Source organism: Armigeres subalbatus, chromosome 2 (assembly GCF_024139115.2).
Source record: "Armigeres subalbatus isolate Guangzhou_Male chromosome 2, GZ_Asu_2, whole genome shotgun sequence".
Taxonomy (NCBI): domain Eukaryota; kingdom Metazoa; phylum Arthropoda; class Insecta; order Diptera; family Culicidae; genus Armigeres; species Armigeres subalbatus.
Genome location: NC_085140.1, coordinates 396,787,803 through 396,793,970, shown reverse-complemented (window position 1 = coordinate 396,793,970; position 6,168 = coordinate 396,787,803). Strand labels below are relative to the sequence as shown.

The 6,168-nt window shown below is 49.0% G+C and overlaps 1 protein-coding gene across 5 annotated transcripts in view; it reads left to right on the top strand.

Moving 5' to 3' along the window:
- Positions 1 to 291: 291 nt before the first annotated feature.
- Positions 292 to 6,168, top strand: part of LOC134213244 (chaoptin) — an 87,221-nt gene continuing 81,344 nt past the window's right edge. For 3 of the 5 annotated variants that reach the window (XM_062692043.1, XM_062692041.1, XM_062692039.1), the window contains exon 1: positions 298 to 415. The gene's annotated coding sequence lies outside the window, so the exon portion shown is untranslated. Of the gene's footprint in view, positions 416 to 6,168 lie in introns of all 5 variants that reach the window. The other 2 variants (XM_062692040.1, XM_062692042.1) reach the window with 2 other exon arrangements.

The following is a 6,168-nucleotide window of genomic DNA, read 5'->3' as shown; positions in this document are numbered from 1 at the left end:
GAAGGAAATATGATCGAGACAACATGTTATCGCTCGAACGGTGATCCTCCAAAACCATGCTCATGAGCGATCTCTGCTTTGTTCCTTGCATTCGTAACATTGCGATCATCAATAAAACTCAGGTGTGCATGAACGAGAAATAACGCTTGTGTACGCTAAAAAACCAAGACCATCACGTCTGATCCATGAATGTGGAGTCTAAAAGACAGCCATAGGAATGGTATAACAACTTCTTGACTTCGAAGCCAAACTCGCTCAGTGACCACTGATTCATAGATATTCAGTCTTACTTTCACATTCGTCGCGTTCGGTCGATTTTCCCGGGGTAGCTGCTCTGCTTAGTTCCACTCACAGTGGTAGTAGTCGCAGATCGGTTTCTTGAGTGTTCGTTTCTTGGTGTTGATCATCTTAGTTGGTGGGTGACTTATATGACAGCGTACTTAGCCTCACTGGTCAATCATTGCACGGTCCCAATTACACAATATGTGCTTCAAAATTTAGGGTTTCTAATAATTGCATAGTGGGAGAAGGCCAAGGATTGATCGTGCGTGCCTTTAACCTAAATTGGGAAACAAGCGAATGGATATGAATGTCTGAAGCTTGGTAGCGATCGAATACTTGGACGACATTAATAAATGAGACCACTTATTGGAAATTGCATACCGACACGATACATGATGCATATATGGGAGGTGTTGGAACCGATCTCTAGATTGTTTTGGGCGGATTTAGGCTCAACTGGGGGCATTCCTCTCATCCAAATTTATAGTAATAATCGGTTTTACCACTTATTAAAGGAACCCACCGAAACTGTTTGAATAAATTAGTTTAAAGTTTCAATTGTGTACATAATAATTGCAAAAAACAGCATAAGTAAAACTGGAAAATCATGCTAAGACAACTTGAAAACTCGCGCTCCGTGACGATGGTGGCTAGAGCGAAGGAAAATATACGCTAGGTGATCATAAACGGATAATTTGTGTCGACGATCAGCAAAAGGGAAAGGCCGATCCAAATAATAATTTTCGCTCGTTTTCGACGCTGCAACGCTGCGACGGTGGAGCCAAGTTTGCACAGTAACTTAGCCCCGTCAGTGCAGATGTGAATCACATCAGTCATGTAGGGGTATCAAATAGTTCGGTTCGGATTCGGTGACTGAATTGGTAATAGCCACGCGTGCGCATGCACATTACGGGAGACTTGAGCTTCAGTGACGACGAACCTTGAATGTAGCGTAGAAGTATGTGCGGTGTATTTAATATGCGATAGTGTTGTTATTCGCATAGTTAGGAAGAGACAAGAGATCTGATCGAAATTTTGGGTGAAGTTTTTGTATTGTTTTAAATTCGACCTTGAGTTTTTCTAGTAGCGTTAGATTACCAATCTGAAGACAGCGGAGTTACATTCTCAATACGGTTTGGAATATTTTCGAGTTGGAGAGATTCTAGAATACTAGTTATTCATGTATTGTTGCGCTTACCGTGCAACATGAAAACTTATGCAATGACAAGCATAGACAGCGGGGAAATGAAAATTTAAACAGCAGACTGAAGTGCGTGAATGAAAGTGCAGTCTCGAACGAAAAAAGATAATTTCACTCAATAAATGAACTATTTGGTGATTCGCTTGAAGATTTTTTGTAACTTATTCCCATCGTTAGTTCAACTGCAAAACATAAAAGCAGCAGTTTAACTCTCTAACGCCCAAGACCGCCTTTAGACAGGGTTCTCTGATTTTTTCTGTATTTTTCAATTGTTCAAATTTCGAAAAGTTTTTGATGTCGAATAATAATTCATGCAATTCAATGCATGTTTAAATGTGGTTCAAAGTAAATTTTAAAAATTCTACACATTCATGAAAAATTATTGAAAATTGATATTTTGACATTGGCTTTCTCAATCTAATTTAAGCCGCCTTAGCCGCCTTAAGCCGCCTTAGCTAGTTTGGCATTACCCGACGTTTTAGTCCCGTGTATTGGACCTTTTTCAAGGGAAGCGCTGTCGGCTGACTCTTATTAAATAAAGAATAAATACCTTAATTGGGTAGTAGGGTGGCTCAAATTAGTATGGGAAAAACTTTTTCCAATTTTTTTGATGGGCCGCCCTCTTATTCGGTTCTATTTGATGCCCTGATGCTCTGGACAAAATTTCAGCCAAATCGGTCAATGTTTGGGCGGTGCTAAACTCGTTGGAAGTTTATATGCAAAAATGTATGCAGAAACATCCAAAAACTGTAAATTGCAGTTGGACGGCACAACTTACGAAGAAGAACTACGATACTCATTCAGATTATGAAGAATTTAATGCAGAATGTTATGCAGAAAACCGCGAGAAGATTAGAGTTTGCCCGACTTAGTTATCAGCATTTCTCTGAAGTGCGGTTTGAGCAAATTTCGTTTCTTTTACCTTTGAAAAGAAATAAATTCACCCCTACAACACTCCAGTAAAATGCTAATATCTTTGCCTAATAAACTCGAATCTTCTCGCGGTTTTCAGCATAACATTCTGTATTTAATGCTATAAGAATTAAATGAGTATCATTGTTCTTGATCGTAAATTGTCCCGTCCAACTGCAAATCACTGTTTTTGGATGTTTCTGCATACATTCATTTCATTTATTTAGTTAACATCTAAACAGATAACACTGAATCAACAATTTGACGCCACAATACACGGTTCGAGGCTGCATCTCTCCATCCTCGGATACGCCCCACGCTCGCCAAGTCGTTCTGCACCTGGTCTGCCCATCTCGCTCGCTGCGCTCCACGCCGTCTCGTACCTGCCGGATCGGAAGCGAACACCATCTTTGCAGGGTTGCTGTCCGGCATTCTTGCAACATGTCCTGCCCATCGTACCCTTCCGGCTTTAGCTACCTTCTGGATACTGGGTTCGCCGTAGAGTTGGGCGAGCTCATGGTTCATTCTTCGCCGCCACACACCGTCTTCTTGCACACCGCCAAAGATGGTCCTAAGCACCCGTCTCTCGTATACTCCGAGTGCTTGCAAGTCCTCCTCGAGCATTGTCCATGTTTCATGTCCGTAGAGGACAACCGGTCTTATAAGCGTCTTGTACATGACACATTTGGTGCGGTGGCGAATCTTTTTCGACCGCAGTTTCTTCTGGAGCCCGTAGTAGGCCCGACTTCCACTGATGATGCGCCTTCGTATTTCACGGCTAACGTTGTTGTCAGCCGTTAGCAAGGATCCGAGGTAGACGAATTCCTCGACCACCTCGAAGGTATCCCCGTCTATCGTAACACTGCTTCCCAGGCGGGCCCTGTCGCGCTCGGTTCCGCCCACAAGCATGTACTTTGTCTTTGACGCATTCACCACCAGTCCAACTTTTGTTGCTTCACGTTTCAGGCGGGTGTACAGTTTCTGCATACATTTTTCCATATAAACTTCCAACGAGTTTAGCACTGCCCAAACGTTGACCGATTTGGCTGAAATTTTGTCCAGAGCATCAGGGCATCAAATAGAACCGAATAAGAGGGAGGCCCAGGGGCAGCAGGGACAGCAGGGACAGCATGGACCATGTCCAAGGGCTTGACGACCCCTCCCCAGCTGTCTGCGAGTCAGGGAGAACTGCCTAGGGCGTGGTGGGATTTAGCAGTGGGCTCTGCTAAAATCCCTCCCAAAAAACCACAAGTGCCCGTAAGCAGACTCTATCAAAGCGACTGTGTGCCGCTTCAAAAGCACAAGCCCAAGGAGTGCCACTGGCACATCAGGATTGATATCAGTAAGACCCTGATTATGGCATACTGGTTGCGTGTACTGGTTTCGTATTTGGATATTGTTATATTGTGAAGTGAGGGCTGGCAGTCTGACATTCTACTCTCTTAGTAGGGTCGGGTGACACCGACTCGAAACAGCGAGTGGGCTAATCGATGGGCTGGCTTCCGTCCCAGAATCCCGTGCCGGGCCTGGTAGCACGCTGCCCAATCCTGCCATCCAGTTTTGCCTACTGGGTGGGAGTAGGCTCAGATGCCCCTTTGCCAAAAGGGGTCTAGCGAGGTCCCCTATTAAAGAGGGGGCGAGTGGAGTGACGGCTACTGCCATTGGCAGTACCGAAGAGTCTCCAGTGGTGGTGGGGAGTAGCCCAAGCCTGCACGCCTGACGAGCCACTACCAGGGATACGGGTGGTGGCCGAGCAACTCGATGAGATCATCGAGTTCGTAAGCGGCAGGCAGAACACCAACAAGGAGCTTAAGCAGAGCCTGTTGGTGCTCCGGCGAGCTGTTCGTGTCGCAAGACAAGAACAGGTCGCTTATATCAGGCGTGTAGCGGAAGCAGAGAGGGTAGCCAAAGGTACGCAGACCAAGGCCCTCTCCTCCCCTAGCGGTGTTACTGCGGCGAAAGAGGCGACCGCCCTTACGGCCAGTGAGGGCAAGAAAACGCCAAGTACGAAGCGACCCAAACGCGCTACCATTAAGGCGAAGCGTCGCCTGGATGGTGCACCGGAGCCTGAAGGGCGTGTGCCCAAGAAGGCGAAAGGCACTAAACAGGCACAAGTTGCTGAGCCACAAGCTGGCCCCAGCCAGCCATCGGTACCCGCCGAAGGGATGCGAATCGCCAGCAACTGGTCAGTAGGGCGCGGAAGTCGAACACCCTCGACCTATGAAGAAAGTGAGAGACAGAGGCGAGGCCTTGTTGGTGAAACCGACAAGGACAAATACGCCGATGTCCTTAAATCGCTGCGAGCGGCCGATAGCCTATCGGCCCTGGGCCAGGACGTGCGCAGCGTTAGACGTACCAAGAACGGTGAAATGATCTTGGTACTGAAGCGTGGCGCGCAATCCAGCGGGGTGGCTTACAAAAAGCTTGCCCAGGAGGTCTTGGGTGACGGCGCTCAGGTCAGGTCGTTGGGTGCGGAAGTGACCCTCCAGTGTAAGCAGCTGGATGAGGTCACGACCGCGGAAGACGTCGTCTCTGCCGTCAAAGAGCAGTGCGGCACAGAGGTTGAGCGGTCCTCTGTACGTCTAAGAGGGGGATTCTTTGGTACGCAGGTAGCCTATCTCAGACTACCGGTGGCTGACGCCAAAAGGTCATCGAGAAAGGGAAGCTGAAGATCGGCTGGTCAGTATGCCCAGTAAGCGTGCTCCAGCCACCTTCAGTGGACAGGTGCTACCGGTGCCTTGAGTCCGGGCACAAGTCTTATGACTGCAAGGGCCCAGACCGAAGCAAGATGTGTCGTCGCTGCGGCGAGGAGGGACACAAAGCACAGGAATGCGACAAGGCACCTAGATGCCTTATCTGCGCCAGTAAGAAGCAGGCCCGGAACCATGCTATGGGCGGGCCTGCGTGTCCCTTCGGAGAAGCCAATCGGAAAAAGCCGTGCAAGTAACACAGCTGAATCTGAATCACTGTGCACCTGCCCAGCAACTGCTGTGGCAGGCGGTCTCGGAGTCGAAGATCGATGTCGCCCTCCTGTCTGACCCGTACAACGTCCCTGCCGGCAACGGCAACTGGGTGGCGGACGGGTCTGGGTCGGCGGCAACCTGCACAACGGGAAGGTACCCGTTCAAGAGGTTGTACACTCCTCCGCGGAGGGTGTCGCGATAGCCAAGATCAACGGGTGTTCTATTGTAGCTGCTACGCCCCACCAAGGTGGCCAATGGAACAGTTCAACCAGATGATCGACAGGCTATCGGCCGACCTAGTAGGTCGGAGCCCGTTCGTTATAGCGGGAGACTTTAATGCTTGGGCAGTGGAATGGGGCAGCCGCTGCACCAATCAGAGGGGACAAGCGTTACTCGAAGCACTTGCAAAACTCGACGCAGTGCTTGTCAATGACGGAGCCAGTAGCACATTCCGTAGGAATGGGGTCGAGTCATGGATAGATGTAACGTTTGTCAGCCCCAGTCTGGTCTCGGACCTGGACTGGAGGGTAGACGAGGGCTACACCCATAGTGATCACCTAGCAATTCGCTTCAAGATCAATTATAGTGTGCAGCGTCCGAGGGCGGGTGATCCCTGTCAGGTCCGTGGGTGGAAGACCAACCACTTCGACAGCGAAGTTTTCACCGCGGCCCTGGGACTGGAGGCCAACACCGACAGTCTAAGCGGGGATGCGCTGATAGCTGTCCTATCACGCGCGTGCGACGCTACTATGCCGAGGAAAGCCCTGCCAAGAAATGGCAGACGCCCGGTATACTGGTGGAGTGCCGAAA